The sequence below is a fragment of the Athalia rosae genome, chromosome 3 (assembly GCF_917208135.1).
Source record: "Athalia rosae chromosome 3, iyAthRosa1.1, whole genome shotgun sequence".
Lineage (NCBI taxonomy): Eukaryota > Metazoa > Arthropoda > Insecta > Hymenoptera > Athaliidae > Athalia > Athalia rosae.
The window spans coordinates 20,644,449-20,664,671 of record NC_064028.1 but is presented as its reverse complement, the minus strand read 5'-3'; the positions used below and the strand labels follow the sequence as shown (position 1 = coordinate 20,664,671).

General features: G+C 43.1%; 1 protein-coding gene across 4 annotated transcripts in view; it reads right to left on the bottom strand.

Moving 5' to 3' along the window:
• The window catches only part of LOC105690283 (homeobox protein prospero), an 85,444-nt gene extending 68,597 nt beyond the window's left edge, over positions 1 to 16,847 (bottom strand). Inside the window, exons 1-2 of one of the 4 annotated variants that reach the window (XM_012407958.3) lie at positions 16,413 to 16,847; positions 7,575 to 7,639 (exon numbers count right to left, since the gene is read on the bottom strand). The gene's annotated coding sequence lies outside the window, so the exon portion shown is untranslated. Of the gene's footprint in view, positions 1 to 359; positions 718 to 7,574; positions 7,640 to 10,951; positions 12,649 to 16,412 lie in introns of those variants that run through there. The other 3 variants (XM_012407968.3, XM_020854319.2, XM_048653345.1) reach the window with 3 other exon arrangements.
• Between the last annotated feature and the right edge of the window lie 3,376 nt (positions 16,848 to 20,223).

Sequence of the window (20,223 nt, the reverse complement as noted above, 5' to 3'; positions counted from 1 at the left end):
GAGGGTGGCGCTGAACGGCCTTCCCGCGATGCGACGAAGATGAGAAAAGCGCAGAAAGGAACGGAGAAAGAGAGAGAGAAAAATTAAGAGAGGGAAAGCTTTTCAGTAAGGTAAATAAGTGGCATAAAGTAACACGTCTACAGGTGTCAGCGGACAATGCTTCGTGCGATATGTGTGTACGTGCGCGAGACGGTGTGGGTTTGCATGTGCACGATGCGCTTCGAACGTGTGGGGAAAGGAAGGAAGGAAGGAAGGAAGGAAGGTGGAAAGGTAGGTTGGAAGGCACGCCACGCTCGCCGCTTCTGTGTCTCCGCGTTTACTTGCTGCACTTTTACGTCTACGTATAGGTATGTACGTACCTGTACACGTTACACACATTTCTGGCACATGAGCATGCGACGAAGCTGAGATGATACGAGAAGAGCGTGTGGTGACTTCGAGGTCTCTCGCGTGCATATTTTCTTTCCTTTTCTTTACGTTTTTTTCTTTTTCTTTCTTTTTCTTTCTTTTTTTTTGTTTCCGTTATAAAGCTTTTCCCTTTGTTTTTTTTGTTTTTTTTTAATTCTCTCTTGTTTTTTTTTTTTTTTTCAACGACGTCCTGCAACGGGTAAGTTTGTTCCAGAGATGCGAGGGTTGCGAAGGGTGAAGAAAAACTGGCACATATATAATATACCGCGCTTACGTACGTATATTATATACCTAACGGCGTAGAGTCTCTTAATTTACCTTAACACCTAACAAAAGGGGTGGAGAGCACCAGCTACTCGGTATAAGAAAAAAAGAAAAAAAGAAAAAAGTAAAACAATAATAATAAGAATGATAATAAAAACACGCACGCTATGTGCATATACATGATACGTGTATATACATATATAGGTGTACGAGAAGTATGAGAGAACCTGCAACTCCTAGGGTACGAAATGAATGTGGAAAAAAAAAGAATGAAAAGAATTAGCAGAATTAACCGGAGATGAAGAAACAAAAAGAATGAGGGAATTTCAAAGTATACGTGCTCTAAAAGGATCATTTACTGCAGATTGTTACATACACGTGTGCCGCCTGATAACCGATCGTTCGATCGATATTAATGTGCGAAATATTTCGCACGCGCCGTCGCTGTTCTTTTTTGTTCGTTTTTTTTTTTTCTCTTCTTTAAATTGTAATTATAATCGTTGTTATACGAGGCGAGAAATAATGACCGACATCTGTCCTTTTTTTGAGGCTTTTAGCTACCTGCGAACCGACCCACCTGGCCGTACGTACAGTATACACGGGAAATACATTGGCGGGCTAAAGGATCGGGCGAGACGTTGCCCACGAGTCTAAGATTTGAATAATCGCTAGAAAAAGGTGGACAGAAAAAAAAAAGGTTAATCATGAACCGAACTCTTTTTTTTTTTCCCCTCGGTCGGCCTAATCGATCGAACGATCAATAGCGGGGGCGATAGTTTAATTGATTTAGAAATAGTTTTCTCCGTAGCGTAGAATCCGAGGATACGACAGCGCGACGCGGGGCGGGATATGTTGGCGAAAGGGACTGGCAAATTAACTACTCTCCTTCGACACCCTCCGCTCCACTTTATGCTCGGGTTTTAACCGACCGCCCTCTAGTCTAGGGGTTTCGCTGTGGTCAGACGGTCCGTGAATCTAGAATTTAGTCGAGGCAAGAAATAAATTGGAGAACATCGAAAGGGGGCGGTTAGTCGGTCGGTTACTTGGTAGCTGCTGGTCGCGCTGGAAAGCACGAGACAAGAATGTTCCACCCCGGACTATTTCAGCCGAAACTATTTCAAAGTAGTTTGTATCACCGTTTGCCAATCGAATTCCAAATTTATCGGCGACACCGCCCCTCGTCGTTGTCAACACCGGCACTCACCCCCCCTTCCCCCCTCCCTCCTGTAATTGCACCCTGCACGTTGCACCGCCACGCGAATCTTACGCATGAGAAAAGAATCCACCTCAGCTTCCGAGTCATCGGTATCCGCATCCGAGGGACTTTTCGACGTTGAGAAAGGGATGGAAAAATTTTCAGAGAAAACGATGACCAGAAAAAAAAAACAACAAAAAAAAAAAAACAACAAGGAGAGTCGATAACAGAAGGGGTATCCCGCAATAATTATCGACGTAGAAAAAGATGGGAACAATGAAAAGTTTGACCGGACGTACGTGTACGCGGCATATTCGCACAATATGCACTATATAACGTGCATCGCACGCTCCGGGATGTTCCTCTCTCCCTCTCTCTCTCTTTCGGTTTTTTTTTTTTTTTTACCCCGGTTTTTTGTTTCATCCCCTATTTTTTGCTCGTCCTGCTCTCTCTCTCTCTCTGAATCGCGCAGCTCCGCCACCCGCATTCTACGACCAATCAATATTGTTTTTTATGTATACCAGCGAGCGTCGAATAAGCCACTGGGAAACGACGGAACGAGACGGACCGCAGAACCGTGACCGCTGACTTTATCCGCGCCGCGCGTCACGGTTATGCCCGATCTATTCACGTTCACCTACGCGCAACCTCAACCCTCGGGAAAATTTCGGGGCTCCTTAACGCCCCGATTTTCTACATGAGTTATATCGCGTGTCACCCGGCGGACTCGGATGGTTATTGAATGTTTTTTGCGGCCTTTATCGCGCTGACGTTCGAATGAGAATTTGTCGAATTTGTCGATCGTCGCGTTCGCTTCTCATTTTTATCCCTACCCCCCAAAAACGCGTAGCGAGATCTCTCGAGCGATAATTCTCGACTCGCAATTAGTCTGCAGACTCAAGAAAAAAGACAAAAGGAGACGACAAAACCGGAGGAAGGATCGCCCCGCAGAGAAAAAGAAAATGAAAGGAAGACGACGGTCGAGAGGGATACACGCCGCGATTCCCCGCCCTCTCTCCCCCTATCCAAATATCTCGCTCTTTCGCGCCCCTGTCTCCCCATTGATATAATAATTCTTCAACAGAGTCGTTACACTTTTTAATGCCGTCTCGATCCCGGCTACATTTATGTACGCGCGCCCCCCCGCGATCTCCCCACCCTTAATTCGGACGAGAATTATTATGCCCGTTCTAACCGCGACGCCACAGCGCCACGGTGTTAATTGATTCATCAATTATTTTCATACGCACACACGTAAACGAAAGCGCGCGCGCACACACCCGTACGACCGATAAAAATTCCGTCGCCGTCTCTGCCGCGATGTGTTAAAAGCTAACGTGTCCTCCGACGTGACGCATCGCCAACGTGGAGAAAAATGGAACGAGAGAGAAACAGGAAAAAAAAATAATCAAAGAGCGAGAAATCTTGGGCGCGACCGTCCCGCACTCTCCTCGTCACTCGAGCAAAGAAGGGAGGGAGGGAGGGAGGGAGGAGTCGGCAAAAATCGCTCGTTTTCCGAGTTAACGGGTTCCGGAAAGTTCGCTTGGATTTTAGGGGGGTGGAACACGTAAGGCAGGTGGATATTCCTCGCGTATCCTGAATCCTGAAAAGACGCGATGGTACTCGGCGACCAACGCAAATGAAACGAACAATACGCATCCGGCCTATTCAACCCCTCCGCCCCTCCGCCCCCACCCACCTCCCCCCTCCCCCCTCACCCCCTAACGACTACGTCGGCGTCGTACGTACATAGACACGTATATTATACAGGGGTGGTTTCCACGCAATGCTAATATCTCTCGAGACGCTAATTTCTTAACTACAATACCTGTACATCTGCGCACATTAATTGTCCCACCGAGTAGAAATTATTACTTTTTGATCAGACGCTCATCGATTTTTCCCCAAACGAGAACGATCATCTCTGCAGTCTTTTTTTAACGTTCGCTGCAAAGTTTTTTTCAACATTTTCGATTCGTAAGTCTGACGGAAGGAAAAAAACTACGAGAAGTACGATTTTTTGAGGAAGACTGTTGAACTAATCGACTCATTAAAAAAAAAAGAGAAACAAACAAAAAAAAAAAAAAACACAGAAGACGGAAAAGATAACGCGATAATATTATCTTCAGTTACAGTAGAACACTCCTTGGAGCAGGAACCGGACACAAGTTAGATAATACCAATCGCTAGAAAGACTCGCGACGACGTCGATCGTTCTTTTTTACATTATATACACAGTACGTGTACGTCGACCGAACATTATCTTTTCAGGCAGAGTCAAGAAGAAAATCTTTTCAAGCGTCAACTAATTGAAACCGAATAATCCAACATTCACAAATAATATCCAAAGATATAAAATTTTGATCGAACGCGTTGAAATCGGCCATTACTTGTAGGATATCCGTGAGAGAAGAAGAAAAAAAATCGATCCAATCTAATTTATAAGTTTAGGATCTGTATTAAATCGCTGCTTTGCGTTATTTATCGCACGATTGTATGCACTACAATATCAAACGTGTGCGTGCACTTTACGCGCATATATACAATATACATATATATTCATTTGATCCAATCAGCGTTTCCGAGACGCAGCGAGCGGAGATCCGGCCTTATTGACGCGGGCTTACACCTATTCGCGTCGACAAAATGATGATGAAAAAAAAAAAAACTAGGAGAATAAAAAAAGGAACAAAAAAACAAAAAACATTACACAGGAAAGACTCGCGATTCAGAAGAGGCCAAACTACATCGTATTATGTGACGTCTATTTCCATTGTTGGGTATTCATCCTTTTTATTTCATCTTGTCGCATCTCCTGCGCTACACACATAACTACACGTGTAGGTACGCGGAATAATTACTGTCACGCGGGTTTCGATCGCTCGTTACTTACGTTCCTCCGAATGAATAAAATATTTGTACACGTATGAAGTTACCGCCGACACACACTCACTCACACACTCAGACACGGTGAGAGGCGTGTGCGATACACCGACGAGTGCGGACGATTTGAAAATTTCATAATTTTATCAACGCCATTGTACGCACGGTTCGCGTTAATTTGTCGCACACACGTACAACGAACGAAGATAAGAATTACCAGACACAGAATCGCAAAACAATGCTCATCTGCTTTCATAATAGTTACTACGCGTGTACGCGCGCATAAACATTATACGCGACGCTTTGACCGGAAGCTTTCAAGGTCCAGTTCCCCTCGCACCCCCTGCACCCATCCCCAATCTACTTCGTCGGGCGATATAATTGGGAGAAGAGCTTACGTTACGTATCTGGGTGTTGTATACTTAATGTAAAGCATGTTAGCAGCAGCAGCAGCAGCAGCTCTAACCGCGTTTTGCACGATTAGATAAGCATAGGATAGCACAGAGACGAACGTACGTACCTCTACCTATACGTACACGATGGTACAACACAGGCGCCTATGAACTTCGTGCGAATTTATTGGACGCGGAAGAAAAAAAAAAAAAATGAGAAAACGACCAAGAATAACGTGAAGTCGAATTTCGACGCTTATAATTAAGTTAATGCGGGACAACTGGGACGATCAATTTTTTCACGGTAACTCTCGATACCCTCAAGAGTTGTTACGAAACGAGGTGTATTCTTCCCTTAAATAAAACTCGTGACGTCGGAGAATCTTATGCCATCGGTTTCGAGGGACGGAGTCGGAGGGGTGTAAATCACGTGGGCACCGATCCCGTCGTTATTGTTCCGAATAAACGAGGAGCGAGTAACGCGGAGCGATCCGCCGAATCGTTTGCGTGTGTGTGTCTGTACCATCGATACGCAGGTAGTGTACGTAGAAATATAAACACAGACGGGCGTCTCGCTCGGTCAAAGGTATCAAAGGTCGAGCGTAGACCTTAATCTGTTTACAACGATCGAACTAGAGACGGCCGAGCCGGTGCTAGTCGTGATTTTCCTCTCCGCGAGTCAAGATCCGATATCGTTCGCCGTCGGCCCTCGGCCCTCGCGACGTCGAGAAGTAGAGTGAAAAAAGTGGCGTGGCGCGGAGAGATGAAAATTTTTTCAATTCGAAATTGAAAATAACAACGACGAGGTGCGTGTCGTGCGCTCGCCGTGCACACACACGTGCGACGACATCGGTGAGCTGAACTCTCCTCAATCGGACTCGGTGGCGTTGTTCCGAAGCGGTGGGGAAGGGGTGAGTTTAAGCTAGCTCAAGATCGCTTAATGCGTTTCAACTTGTCCCCCGACCGTCGTTGCTCTCTGGAAAGGTGTTACGGTGTTGACGGGGTGTCGGGGTTTACACGGTTTGTGTCTTGTGGGTGATGAAAACGAGTAGTGCGGGGGAGTCAAACGCGAAGCTGTAGGAGAGAAGATAGGAGAGAGACGGCGGAGCGGCGTCACCGGCAAAGGTACGTACAAGTACTACACACCTAACGGCACGGAGCAATCACACGTGTCTTTACGGATGAGTGTTGGTAGAGATCTCGAGTACACAAGTACATTAAAACCGCGCGGGGCGTTAGTTCAGGCTTAAAGTGAGGCGTGGGTACGGGTGTATAGGTATAGCTGGGAAGGGGGTTGAAACAGAGAAACGGAAAGACGGGGGCGGGGGGCGGGAGACGGAGAAGGAAGGCGAGGAGTCGCGCGCTGGCTAGGAGATGCGCGAAAACCGGAGGGATGAGGAGGACAGGAGGAAACCGAGAGACGAAAAGTGGAGAATACACAAAGGAATGTAAAGTAAGAACTCAGCGGCGCTCACCCCCTTCGATCCCCCCCCCCCCAGTTCTACCGTTCCTCCCGTTTCTTCCCCACCTCTTATACCGCGATCCCTGCGATGTTACGCTGTCCCTCCTTCACTCTGTATCATTTTACTCGCGGAGTAACGTGCGGAGGTTACAACGCATTATCATGCAAGGGAACGAATTCCCTCTCTCTCCGTTCGTCGCTTCTCGCTCTGCCTCTCTCCCTCCCTCCCTCTCTCTCTCTCTCTCTCTCTCATCTCTTCTATACTTAATTGTTTTCATCTCTTTGTGTTTTCCGCCGAGATGATACCGCGCAGAAAGGAGGAAGTGATGTCAAGGGAATATTCTTTTATTCATTTTTCATTCGGCTCTTCTTTTCCTCCTTTTTTTTTTTTTTTGCCTCCCCCCCCCCCACCCAAGCTTCTCGACGTCTCCTTCGTATTTACTCCGCAATTATATTATTTATGAAGAAAAAAGAATCGTACAAAAAATATATCACGCACTCGTTCTCGCCCCGCGAATAGTTCGTATATACGTATATATATGTATATATATATATATATACTTTGGTTATCGGGGATTAGATGACGGTTACAAGTCTTGTTTGCATCGGAATGATTAGTGATAACCTGTTTGATCGTAGGACTAATGTCCGAAGTTCGAGGGTAACATCGACATCTGTCTAAGATGATGCGATTAACCCGCGTTCTGACCTGACGAATATAACATTTCTCAAACTGTCGTTAACAACCAGTGCGCATCCCTGCAACGCCCACCACCTTAACCGGTAAACTTCAAGTTCAACTTTACTATATGTATACCCGAAACGCCCCGTAACCCGATCGAATAATTCGTTTCTTCCACTTTCTACCTTCTTTACATCCCGACCGTCAGAAACTTGGGCTAAAGATCCCCTGATCACAGCTGACAACTTGAAACTCTCACAATCAATATCTTCAAACTAATGTTCTTACCTTCGTTTATCCTCTTGTGCGCACCAGCCGGCTCTCCCTGTTACGGCTTCATATACGTTTTATTTCTGTAATTAAAAACAACGGTCATTAAGAACCCCGAACGTTGCGAGAATTTTATTTCTTTCAAATTAGTCAAAATCTTGAGATAAAAAAAAAAAAAAAAACAGGAATTTTTTTCAACCGAACTGGACAGATAACTGTGATTCATGTGAATCGATCTGTCTCTTTCGTTTCTAACGTTTTTCTTACAATCTCTTTTAATCTTTATTACGCACTTTGGTGCTCTCGACACTTTGAAAAAAAAAAACGGAAGAGAAACAACAGAAGCTCATGTGTTAGGGTTCGAATTAACGATTGAGTAAATCGTTTTTGGTTTTACCGTTACCCTTATACGATCAATTACCAATAGCAGTACATCCGTGACGTAAAAGGTTCGTCGCGTTTCAAAGGTATTACCCCATATATTCACGTACACGTCATTACGCGTCCTGAGCGTAAAAAAAAAGAAACGAATGAATTAAAAGAAAAGGATCAAAAAAAAAAAAAACCGACAGGGAACCGACGAAATCCACGCGTTCGTTTCAATCGGTTAACGAATCATCGCACGCATCGCGTACGTATATGCGAATTTAATATTTCGCGTTAATCCACATTATACGTATGTATGTACCTATCGTTTCATCGAGTGGGTGTGATGTTCGCTATTCATGCTCGGCGATCGATCCGATCTTTGATTCGCGATGAATGAAAAAAAATGGAAAAACGAAAACCGATTCGTCTTGCGAGAAAGTTTTTACCGTTCCCGGCGTACCTACGCGGCGAGCGTACAATTAAACTAATATAATTACACACTGAAACTAGTGTACCGCGTGTAATGGGGTTGGTATATAAAGCGGCAGTCGTCGTCGTCTTTCGTTGTTGGCGCTCTCAACGAAATTAAGCTCTAAAACTGGCTACCGTTATGTCTTCTGTCTTGGCAAGTACAAGAAGGTTGGTTTCCGCCCAAATAGCTGTTGTTTCAAGGATCAACCGAGTTTCGGATTGTTAAACTTGACGAGCTCGAGAACCTCGCCGCCGGCGGCGTACCTACGACACCCACCGGTACACGTTACACCATTTACACGCTAAAAACGTGACCCGTCCCCGCCGCAGCCGCTCCGAAATAAGACCGCAATTATGTAATAAGCCGTTCGCCGAGTAGCCGGGGGGGAAAAAAGAAGTTCTATAAATAGATTTGAAAGAAAAAAAAAAAAATAAGAATAAAAATAGCCAAACGAACGAAAAAAAATGACGCGAGACAAAGTCGCGGCGTATCAAAATCTGGACGTAACCGCGGCAATGTCGCGAAATAGGGGCGAAACCGCGTGGCGTGTGTTGGGGTAAAAATTTTTATGATCTTTGGGTTTTTACACCAAGGAACCACTCGATCATCTTTACGAGCTAGCGTATACCGCCGAACTTTGGAAACAAATGTAGTTGAAATCATCCCCCTACGTAACGTACTGTATATACCTATGGTATATTTGCATACCATATCTCATGAATTCTTTCTTTCTTTCTCTTTTTGTTTTTTTTCGTTTCGTTTCTCCAGCTCGTCGCGGTATACCGGGTCAACTTTGTTTAATTTTTTTTTTTCTTTCACTTTTCCCTCTTCTCTCATCTGACGCGACAATCCTAGACGATTCTAGTCGCGGGTACGCGATAAACTTCCCAACAAGATAATGCCGAGTTGTAAATTAAGTAAAGCGGTTCTGAAAATAATTCGGTTAAAATGATCCCCGGGTTCCCGAATGCGCGCGCGTATATGTTCCCGACGTGGTATTCATCCCGCGGTAGAAATTTCGTCTCAAAAGTTTTCTAATTCTATTTCAGATTTAGAGTCTTATCCGTCTGGATCTCTTCCCAAATTACTTTGTAGAGAAAATTAATTAAGATATACGTACACACCCCTTAGCGTACCCGTCATGTCCCGAGTTCTCCTACACTACCGTATCCCACGTAATACATAGTCCGTATAGGTACGTACAAGTTGACGAAAATTGGACGTTTTCTTTTCCACGGTCGTCGTTCGATAAAAAAGAAAAAAAAAAAAAAAACTATCCGAATTCGAGCTCTCGCCGTTCGTTAGAGTCGAAGAAATTATAATTCTACACTTGTTCGTTTCATCTTCTTCTTATTTTCTATCAGCCGGAGATAAACCATTCGCGGTACGACGAATATGCGTATTAAATGTATTTACGGATCATGCGGCGTAGATTATGAAGAAAGTTGAAAAAGAAAAAAAAAAAAAAAATAAAATAAAAACCGCAGATGTTGATAACGCCGGTACTCAAAACTACCGTACTGGTATAGCGGTGCATCTGCTACTGCTACTGCTATTGCTGCTGTTGGTTCGCCCCTATTGTTCGACACAACAAGCTTTGCGTATATGTGTGTGTACGTATATACAGTCATAGTATGTATATATGCATGTATATATACGTATATGCACAACACCGATTCCTGCAGTATAGCTGATAGGGTCAGTGAACCGCATATGTAAACTCCTTCCACAATTTTCTTTATACCCCAAATTACAGCGTCGATATATATGCCACCCCATGAATGCACCGCACGCTTTTTGTCTTGCAAAATTTCAAAACTACAATCGGAAGGAGAAGATCGTCGGTTATCGTTCAATTTTGATAACTGTTAGTAATGTTAGAGCGCACTTCGTTGACTTTTCAGTTACCGAAGTCAATTAATTCGCACTTTCCGACGGTGCAGCTAAGCAAATTTTGAACGTTTTGCTTCCTATATTATCGAAGATCGCGTTTGCCATTCGGCAAACATCTCTACACGAGATAAATAAAATCAAATGAAAAAAAAAGAAGATATTGTTGGATTACTTGCTGTAGGTACATTTATGTACGAAAATTTTTCTCCTTTTTTTTTCACTTTAGAATTTCAGACAATTAAATTCATCAAAATACATAAATCAGTTCGAAATATTCGTGAAACTGATGCAGGATACCTTCAGCGATGATACATGAGGGGATAAAAATTATAACCAAACACAAGAAAGAAAATAATTTGTATTTCAATAAGGATATAACAAAAATAATCTTTCGTAATAATACAATAACATAATTACACAAATAATAATAATGATGACGGTAACAATAATAATAATAATAATAATCACAACAATAACAATAATCATGTGTCATGTCATGCTCACGTGTCACGAAAAATATTGCAAAAAAAAAAACAAAAAAATCAAGATCCTGGAACAGGTTCGGTTTTTTTCGGTTTTCTCTTCCTTCCATATAAAAAGCATTGTATGGATTGAAATCGTATAATGTTACGTTATAAATTAGGGGAACACGGAACATTACCTTATCGAAAGTCGGTTAAATACGTTATCCAAGAGCACGTGTGACACAAAACTCTAATCGGCTAAGCTTTTCAAGCTTTCCTTTTTTTTTCTTTTTTTCTTTTGTTTCTTTATCGTCGTTAAAGTTGTTTTAAAAGTTCATCAGCTAGTCGCGTGTAACACAGAATATATCCCCTTAAATATGATAATTCTGATATAATATGCGTATTAATGAAAATATACAAATCAAACGATCGATTGGAACTAAACTAATAGAAAATTAAACTAAATAACTAAAAAGCACCAATACGTGATCTATTGATATATAGTTTTTTAATCTTTGCTGTCATTATTGTTATTATTATTATTATTACTGTTGTTGTTATTCATTCATTCGCAAATCTGTGGCTGTATGTTCAATTGTACGGACAATGATGTGTAACAGTTTTTCGCACTATGTCCCCCAAAAAACTACATCGCTAATAAACCGGGAAAGAAAATTTTTTTAAAATTCGTTTAATCTAATTATGTGTATCGTCGGTTTGTGTTCATATGTTATTACGTATATTATTGTTATTATTGTTATTACTATTGTTATTACGTATATTATTATTATTCCTATGTATGTTATATATCAATTATTTGATGCGATCATCACTGATAATTTTCACGCGGCAAGTCCATACCGAGTAGACGGATCGCGGTCTCTTCATCGACAATTGCCTCGAATTGTTCAGAATGATTCGGAAACCAATCCCACGATTTCATATTTTATTCCGTATCACCACTGTAGTATGAATCCAAACTGCAGGTTATTACGTGTCATTTATGATTTAGAAAAGTTTGCCCTCTTTTTCTTCCTCTTCTTATTCTTATCAACTAACGTTATTACAATTATTATTTGTTAATGTTGATATATTCAATGTAATTATTATCATTAAGATTAGTATTATCATTAATATTCAAACTATTGTTATCGTTAATAATATTTTTCTTATTCTTTTTCTCTTTGTCAATAATTCTCTTCGTTTTAAAAAGGCCGAAAATGTCCGTACGCGCGGAAATTTATTGTACAATATATGATCGAAAGACGATCGTTTAGAAAAATTGATTTTTTTTTTGTATTCAATTTTTTTTAGAAATTAATTTTATCGTATTTCTTCGTTTAAATTTACTTTGATTTGTTCAAATTTTTACACTTTTCAAAAACTTCTGATTTCTTTCCTTCCCAAAATTGAGACGACAGTTTTAATCTCTACCGTAACTTCTTCGTGTTTCTTCGTCGACGTCGTCTTCGTTTTTTTTTTCCTTGTAATAATATTTTACAGTTACGTATGATAAATTTTACAATTACACACAGTAAGTTTTGTTCTCCAGTTCTTTACGATTAAAACTTTTATTCGAATTTAATATTGTGAATTAATTCAAGGTGAGTGCAGCAGCAGTAGAGTTCATTCGGTTTCACGACAGAGGGTTGTCGGTTGGAAGGGGATGATGTCAGTTGTTTATAAATATTTTCGTTCGTTCCTTTGTTGGTTTTATTACTGTTGTTGTTGTCGTTGGATCTTTGTTTTCTCTTCTTTTGCTATATTGTTTTTGTTTTGTTAACAAACGCGATGACATGCGGATATAAACTTTTGAACCGACGCGTGGATGTATAAAACCGATTTTTAAAAACACAGCGACGACGACGATGACGATTAATGACGAAAACGACGATAATTGATGAAAATATTTAAGATGCGTATATATATATGTATAATGTACCTATATTTATTACATATCCAGCATCCGATTATAATATATATTGTTAATTAGGGGTGCTCGATATATATATATATATATATTATTACGTTATATGCTCGCGTCTGTCTTAACGTCCGTCCCGGTCCGTCCGGTTTTGATCTATATATGTGTATAGGGTTATTGTAAGGAACGCGTCTTAAGTGACGTGGTGGAGCGCCGCGCTGGTCAGCCAGCACCTCCGTATGATAAGGCCGCCGCTTCGCTACTGACAGACCTGAAGACCACCCTAACCCTACAGTTAGTCAGGGATTCCCTCCGCTCCTACCCCCCTCGAAATCCCCCTCGTCATTCCCACCCCATACGTACACACTTTGAAAATCATCCCTCTCCCTCTCCTCGCTCTACCCTAACTTTAACTCCCCGCAGCTTCCCCGCAGAGTTTGCCCGCGAAGCAACCCTTAGCCACCTCCAATTCCACCTCTACGTCTACCTCCACTTCCACCTACGCTTTCAACTGTTACGTTGCGAACGCGCAGACTCCGCGATCACTCAACGAGGGGGGGGGGGGGTAGTCTTATCCCCACCTATTCGCAACCCTCTACGCGATACCGAAAGAGAAACAACCCCTTCCTATTTCCATCCCTTCTCAAACTGAGCGGGGCAGGGGGGGGGGGGGGGGGTGGGGATTTTCATACAGAGCCTCAGTCACCGACAGCGCTACCGCCGACGCGCGCGAGTCAGCTACTACCCCTTGACTGCCTGAATTTCTACAGCCACCCCCTCGCCCCCCACCAGAAAACTGCTGCAACTCAAACTACCCGCGAGCTTCTGAGTTCTCTCCTAACTCGTACACACGTATACGTGTGTACGACGTCACAGGGAGGGAAAATCGGCCCAGAGTGGGGGGAATAACCCACCCTTATATCAAATTCTCTCCCGCTCCGTACTTCAACCCCTTCGACGCGTCACGTCTTGAGATAAAAACATGAAAATTCGCGGGGGGAATTCTTTTTTTTTTTCTTTTTTCTCTCCTCAGGTTTTTTCAATCAGGTTTTCTAGTCGATCCCCTTCGACTAACTCCGTGCACTCCGACCCCAGACTAAGAAAATCCCTTCTGACCACCTCCTGCCAGTCTACCTTCCCTCGCCAAATTCTGTTTCCCACCCTTGACCATCCGGTCAACACATATTCCCTATTCTTTGCCAGAATCTTGGATTTTTCTACCGAAGTTTTACGCGGTCGAATTTTTTTCCGTTTTTTTTCGCGATTCTTCGATCATCTTCGCGGTTGTATCAGACCGATATATTCGCACCACCCTCCATGACGAAATATGTTAAGTGTTTCGGCGCCTAGATCTAAGAATATTTTCCAAACTTTGATTCGGACAGTCGGAACCGTACGGGACACGTGATATTCTTTACTCCCGATCGAATCGCCGCTCCGAAGTGAATTTTTGTTGAAAAAAATATATTTTTTTTTTTATAAATAACATGATAATTATGATACGTACGTACGACGAGCGGCGGTTTCGGCGTTCGCTGTTTTTACACCCTTAACTGAACACCCTCGAAAATTATATTCGCTTTACAAAGGACCACCCCGAGGGCCGAGTGTGTCGATTACTACCAGACTAAAACCTGCTGCTGCTGCTACTGCTTTTCCGTTGCACGCGATATTTCTGCTCGAACGATTTCAAATTTTTCAAGGACATTATCGAGAGAGTTACACTATCATCAATTCATTCGTTCGTTCATTGTAGATTTGTTAATTTCGATTCAAAGGTCAGCGACGTGTTATTACGAGGAGCGACCCATCGACCTCGTTTATTCATAAGTTTCACCGAAGATCTCTTGAAGGATTTATCGCGCCTCCGCGCAATAGCAACAAATATAAATTCCATTCGGTTTAATTGTTCGTACGACATTCAATTATATACCGCTTCGTCCGATCGTTGCGCACGTCGAATTAAACGTTTTATATTTATACAAATTTAATCGTCGAACCCGGCACTCGTGATCCCCACCCCAGCTAAATTGTTTATACTTATTCCAACCCCCTCCCACTCCTCTTTTTCGCCCCCTTTTTCCTCGACTCCGTGGCTAATACGTGTACGTACACACTGTGTACAGTGTACGATAATAAACGCTACGGCATAGTATCTAATTATAGCCGTATTTATTCGATTATCATCTATTTATACGATCTCATTATCGATTGATTTTGTGGTCACTGACCACGCGGGCTCTACGGACAACGCGGTGTAGGTACCACGACTCGGAACTGGAGCACTCGGACGCTCGCACAAAGATCACTCAAAATGACGAAGAGATTGAAATTGATAAGTGAAAAGAAGAAGAAGAAGAAAAACTCGAAAGAACCGACAACTCGCACTTTTTACGTCATTTTCATTCATTCACACGAATAGCACGACGTACGTACGTCGTATTTTCTCGCGAACGAGTGTTTGAAATTTTGCTTCGCTTTTGTCGAAGAGAAAAAGCGTTATTTTTTAAACAACGCTAATCGTCAGTTAATTTTAGTCAAGTGAAACGCGCTTCTCTGATCGGGCGAACGAATTAAGGAGAACGCGCTCGTTGCCCGACGGCACTCGGCGGGCCGCTCCGCGTGCCGCGCGGCTGGCTGACTACTTTTACTACTTAAATGTCTGACAGCTCCGTACGTCTGACGTGCACCGCGTCTTACTACTAGCTTTGAGACGTTCGCTGCTTCGCGGCGGTTTTCCTCAGGCGCTCGCGCGTCTTGTCACCCAATATTATGGTTACTGTTTATCCATTTATTTATTTTTTTAGTTTCTTCTATTTCTAGCGTTCCTCGTTCATGCAATAATTTTAATTCAGAAATTATTATACTTCGTCGATTAACTTTATGGTGAAATTCGGTGAGAGATTGTTTTTTTTAAATTCACGCGCGAGTTTAGATTCAAAAATATCAACACTCGTCGGATTTGCACATGATGTATTGCGGTTCTACGTTCGATTTTTATAACTCAAATTCTCGACGTCTCAGTCAATCGGAGAAAAATTGGGAGGATTTTGAAGGGGTTCGACTAGTGAGGACTTGGGGGTTGATCGTTGTTTCACGCGTATTACCGTAGTTCACTGTCAGTTTTTTTGCTTCGTTATTCTCGGCAATTTTTATCGTCAAATTTCACAGTCCTTGCGCTGCACCTTTTCATTGATTCCGTTCGTTGGATTTCACATACGTAGTATCGTCATTTTCTGATCGTCTCAAATTAATCACTCGTTGGAGTTCCTCTTCTTCCCATCGTTTAAACAACCAAACTGTTCACTTTATCATTTTATCTTACGTCGATTCAATGAAACACACCATCGTTTAAAATCCCCGTTATAAGTCGGGGGTTTGAATCGAACTTAGAAAAATATGTGTCGAGTAATTGGATTCATATATGCAGAAAGGCACGTCAAAAACGAAACAGCTATTTTTTTTTTCTTCTTCTCAATCACCATCACACTCGTAGAAGAAGATAGCAAAAAAAAAAAAACAGAATTCTTTCGATGCGGAAGGTGCGTGAAAAAAAAAATAAAGCTCACAGCGATAAATACGAAAAGAGAAGATGTGTGAATTTTCTGTTTTCCTCAATTTACTTGCGAAGGAGGTGGACGATGGGAGAAGGAGTGAAAAATGAAAAATAATTTTGGATTTCCTTAGACTTTGTTTTTTTTTTTTGTTTTTGGTTTCGATATTATCAAACTTACCTTTTGTTCCTGGGAGTAATTATATAGCTTGTAGAAGTATATCGAATTGTTATTCATTTGGTATTCTTATGTTTCTTGTCGAGGGGTTGTTTTTTTTTTTTCTTTTCTTTTTTTGATTCGGACGTTTTCCTTACTTCAATTCCAAGGTAACGGGAATAGAAAGACGAGGGTGAGAACGAAAAAATGAAACGGAATGAAAATAATAAGAAAACTAGCTCTTATCCGGAGCCGGCTGCGATGCACTTGATTAGGCAGGTGGTTGTTGTTGCGGGGGCAGTGCCGTGACTCTCTGCCTCGTGCACGGGAGACTTGACGGGTTTGCAAGCGCACAGGGCCACTGGTACTGCTCCTCCTCACTATCGTTCGCTCACTCGCGCGTCGCGTTTGCTGGCAGTGGCTGGCTGGCGCGTAGGCGTAGGAGATCGCGGAAGCTGTAACGGCAACCACGCGCCAAAGGTCCGTTTCTCCCTGGCCCCCATACAGTGGCGCCGCGAACGGAGGAGCCGCGGACCTCGGAAAACTTGCGCCCCTACGCGGAGAACGGAGCGAGAAAGACGGAAGGGTAGGGGGTGAGCTTGCGACTCCGAGACGAGAGGGAGGGAGATAGGGCTGAATAACGAGAGAGTACGATCGTCGCGATATTTTCACACGTAAGCTCTCCCTACTTTCCCGAAAATCCACCTCGCGCCATTCTTACCCTCCACCTTCCGCTCCGTCCCCTTCGGTCCTCGAACAACCCCCCCCCGGCCTGCTCCTCCCTGCTCCTACGGGAGGGATACGTCTACGAGTGTCCTGCCTCACGTGGTACGTGTACACGTATACGTGAGATCCGACAAGGACGAACTCCAAACTGTTCGGCGTATACGTACAGGGGCACACAAACCCGCGATAAGGGTTTCTACCGAGAGCCACGAATCTCGCGTATTCGAACCACGTACGTGTGTACGTACGATACGCGTTCGTGGTCAAGGATCGAATGTCGTTTTTTCTAAGAGTTTTATCTCAATCAAGGATTGGGAAAAAAAACTGGAAAAATTGTCGCACCCGAACAGGAGCAGGAGTTCTAGGAAATTCTCGTCGGTGACAAAAACTCGTCGGAATCACCGCGCGGTACGTCGGGTAAAAGTTGACGGAGAGAAGGAGGGGGGTGGATAGAAAATTTCAAATTCCCCGCAAGCTCCGCGATCGGGGGTCGGAGGGGTTTTTCAACGACACCGATACACCGCAAATAATACTTTTCTCTCCTCAACGCAACGCGGCACACACCTGACTATTCCGATGAAAAACAAACAATCGACAAAAATAACGGAACGAAAAAAATGGAAATTGGAGAAAAAAAAAACAAAAAAAAGGGGGACAAAAAAATACGCTCCACACGTTGTCGAGTGAGAGCTTTTTTCACGGTCGCTTATTATTGTGACCACCTGTAACGAAAAACCACCCCTCGCTACCGCCACCAACGCCACCGCTTGCTCGCACGAACGAACGAACGAACGAACGAACGAATTCTCATGCGGTATAGCTACCCTGATATACAACACAATTCGAGAGTAAAAGAGAGAAAAGTTATGAGCGAGATATCGGGGTTTAACGGAGTAGGCCGTAATAAGGCTGGAAAACCGAACGGGAAATAACATTTTACCTCATCTTGTTTGTTCGTTTTTTTTTCTTTTCCTTTTTATTCTACGCTGTTTAATTTTCTCACGGTTCTATCATGACGAATATAACTAATTTTCGACTTTATTCGACATCCGCGCATTTTCTCTTATACCTTTTCTTCCTGTAGCATCCGAGTCTCTCGTTCGTTGTATTCTCTATTCTATTTATTTCTTTACAATAGAGCTACTTTCAATTCCCATGGAGCTACTTTACTTGTACCATATACGTATACCGGCGGTAACGGAAAAAGGAGAAAAAAATTTAAAAAATAATAAAAATTAGTACGTAGTTATGTGTGTACGATATATGAAAGTATGTATACAAGGCTATTCAATGAAACTTTATTCATAAAAAAGTTGGAGGCGTGCGGGAAAACTTTACTTTTCCTTTTCTCTTCTACTTTTTTTTTTTTTTTTTCTTTGTTTTTTTCTGTAAAACTCGTGATATGCAAGCTGCATTTGTAACGTCGTCGACTTCTAGCCGCTAGAGTATTATACGTAGCGCGCTATTGCTGCCGTAGATATTTTTTCTAAAGCTCTGTAAATATATGTAGAAACTGTGTAAACGATACTCGAAGTAATTTTACGACAAAGGTTTTATCGGTAGGAATTTTCGAAGAGAAAAATAAAAAAAAAAAAACAACAAAAATAAATAAACAAGGTAAAAGATTAAAAAGTAAACCTCGACGACACACGCGCAGCGAATTGCATTCGGAAGGGAAGAGCTTTTCGTTATTTTTCATGACATATGCAAATATCATCTCGTTGCGGTCATGCGCGAAAATTATAAACAGCCAAAGTAGAAAGAGCGAGAAAGACGCTCACGTGTGGACAAGGAAGCTTTTCGACCCCCTACGTTTACGGAGAGGGAGAGGGATAGTGGAAACTCCTCGCGGTTTATCTGTGTTTGTGAGACGAGTGAGACGGAGCGTAAGGTTGTGTCGTGGATGCGGTTGGCAGTGTTGGTGGGGTTTTGTGCCCCAAAGAAAAATCACCCTCGCTTGTCGGTGGTGGGGGTGGGTGGGGGGGGGGGATGGGTCGCGTTATAACTCGTACGTGTTTACTAAGGGGTTGAGAGTGAGCCTGTGTCGGTGAAAGGGTTGCCGGACAGTGGCGAACTCTTGCTTAGGCGGCGAACGACGGTACTAACTTGGAGGAGGGGAAAATCTCAACCCTTACCTCCCCATTCTCGGACCGATATCAACCCTCAACCCACAATTCTCAAACTCCCTCCGACGCAACGTCCTCCGACCTTCCAACTGTCGCTCCGAAACGACGTAGAGATCCCCCCCTCCGTCGTCCCGACGACTCTCTAATTAAGGGATGAAAGAATTTTTCCAAAAAATTTTTCCCTCCCCCCCCATCTATTTTTCTGTCGCACCTTTTCTTGGGATTGTTTCTTCCGGTCTTTGAGCATTTTTTTTTCCCTCATCCCCCACCCGAATCAATCATCCCTGCAGCCTTCGGACTTTTGTGGACGTCAGAGATCCCTGGAAAACCTTCGGTCGGAGCAACCCCTCGGTCTTTTGTATGACGTCATATTTGGAATAAGGGGTGGTCAATGGTCAATACATCGGGGCTATCTCCTGGTGACTTGCGGATTTTAGCGGGACCGGCGCGCGGTCGGTTTGCAGCAGTAGTTTTTTTTAACGTCAGCTCACCCCGTCGTTCTCCCGATACGAGATATCCATCCCGGTATTTATTCCGTTCTTTTTTCTCGCCCCCGAACGTTTTTTTTTTCAGTAACACGTGGTCAGCTGCCCGGTGAAGGAAGGGGAAGAGGAGATGAGAAAAACGGGGTTATAGCTAACTCGCGGAGAGTCCAGCTCTCGATCAACGCCTGGCATTTTCATATACCGGCAATTTTTGAGGTCACTTGTTGCTCGAATAACGCGATTCACCCCGTATCTCCCCATCTCATCCCCCGTGCCCGCCTCCCCCCCGCTTCTATCGCTCCCGATTTCGTTATACTGCAATCGGTAGGAATTTCGTTCCACCGTAGATTTTTTTTCTTTTTTTTTTTTCTATCTTTCGCGGCGAACCAAAAATCTGAAAAAATTTCAAGACTCGCGTCTTTCGTCGTTCCATCGATCCGCATTTTCTTCGCTGAAAAACCGGAACAAATCGAACTCGCTATGTAATCCCAACAGAAT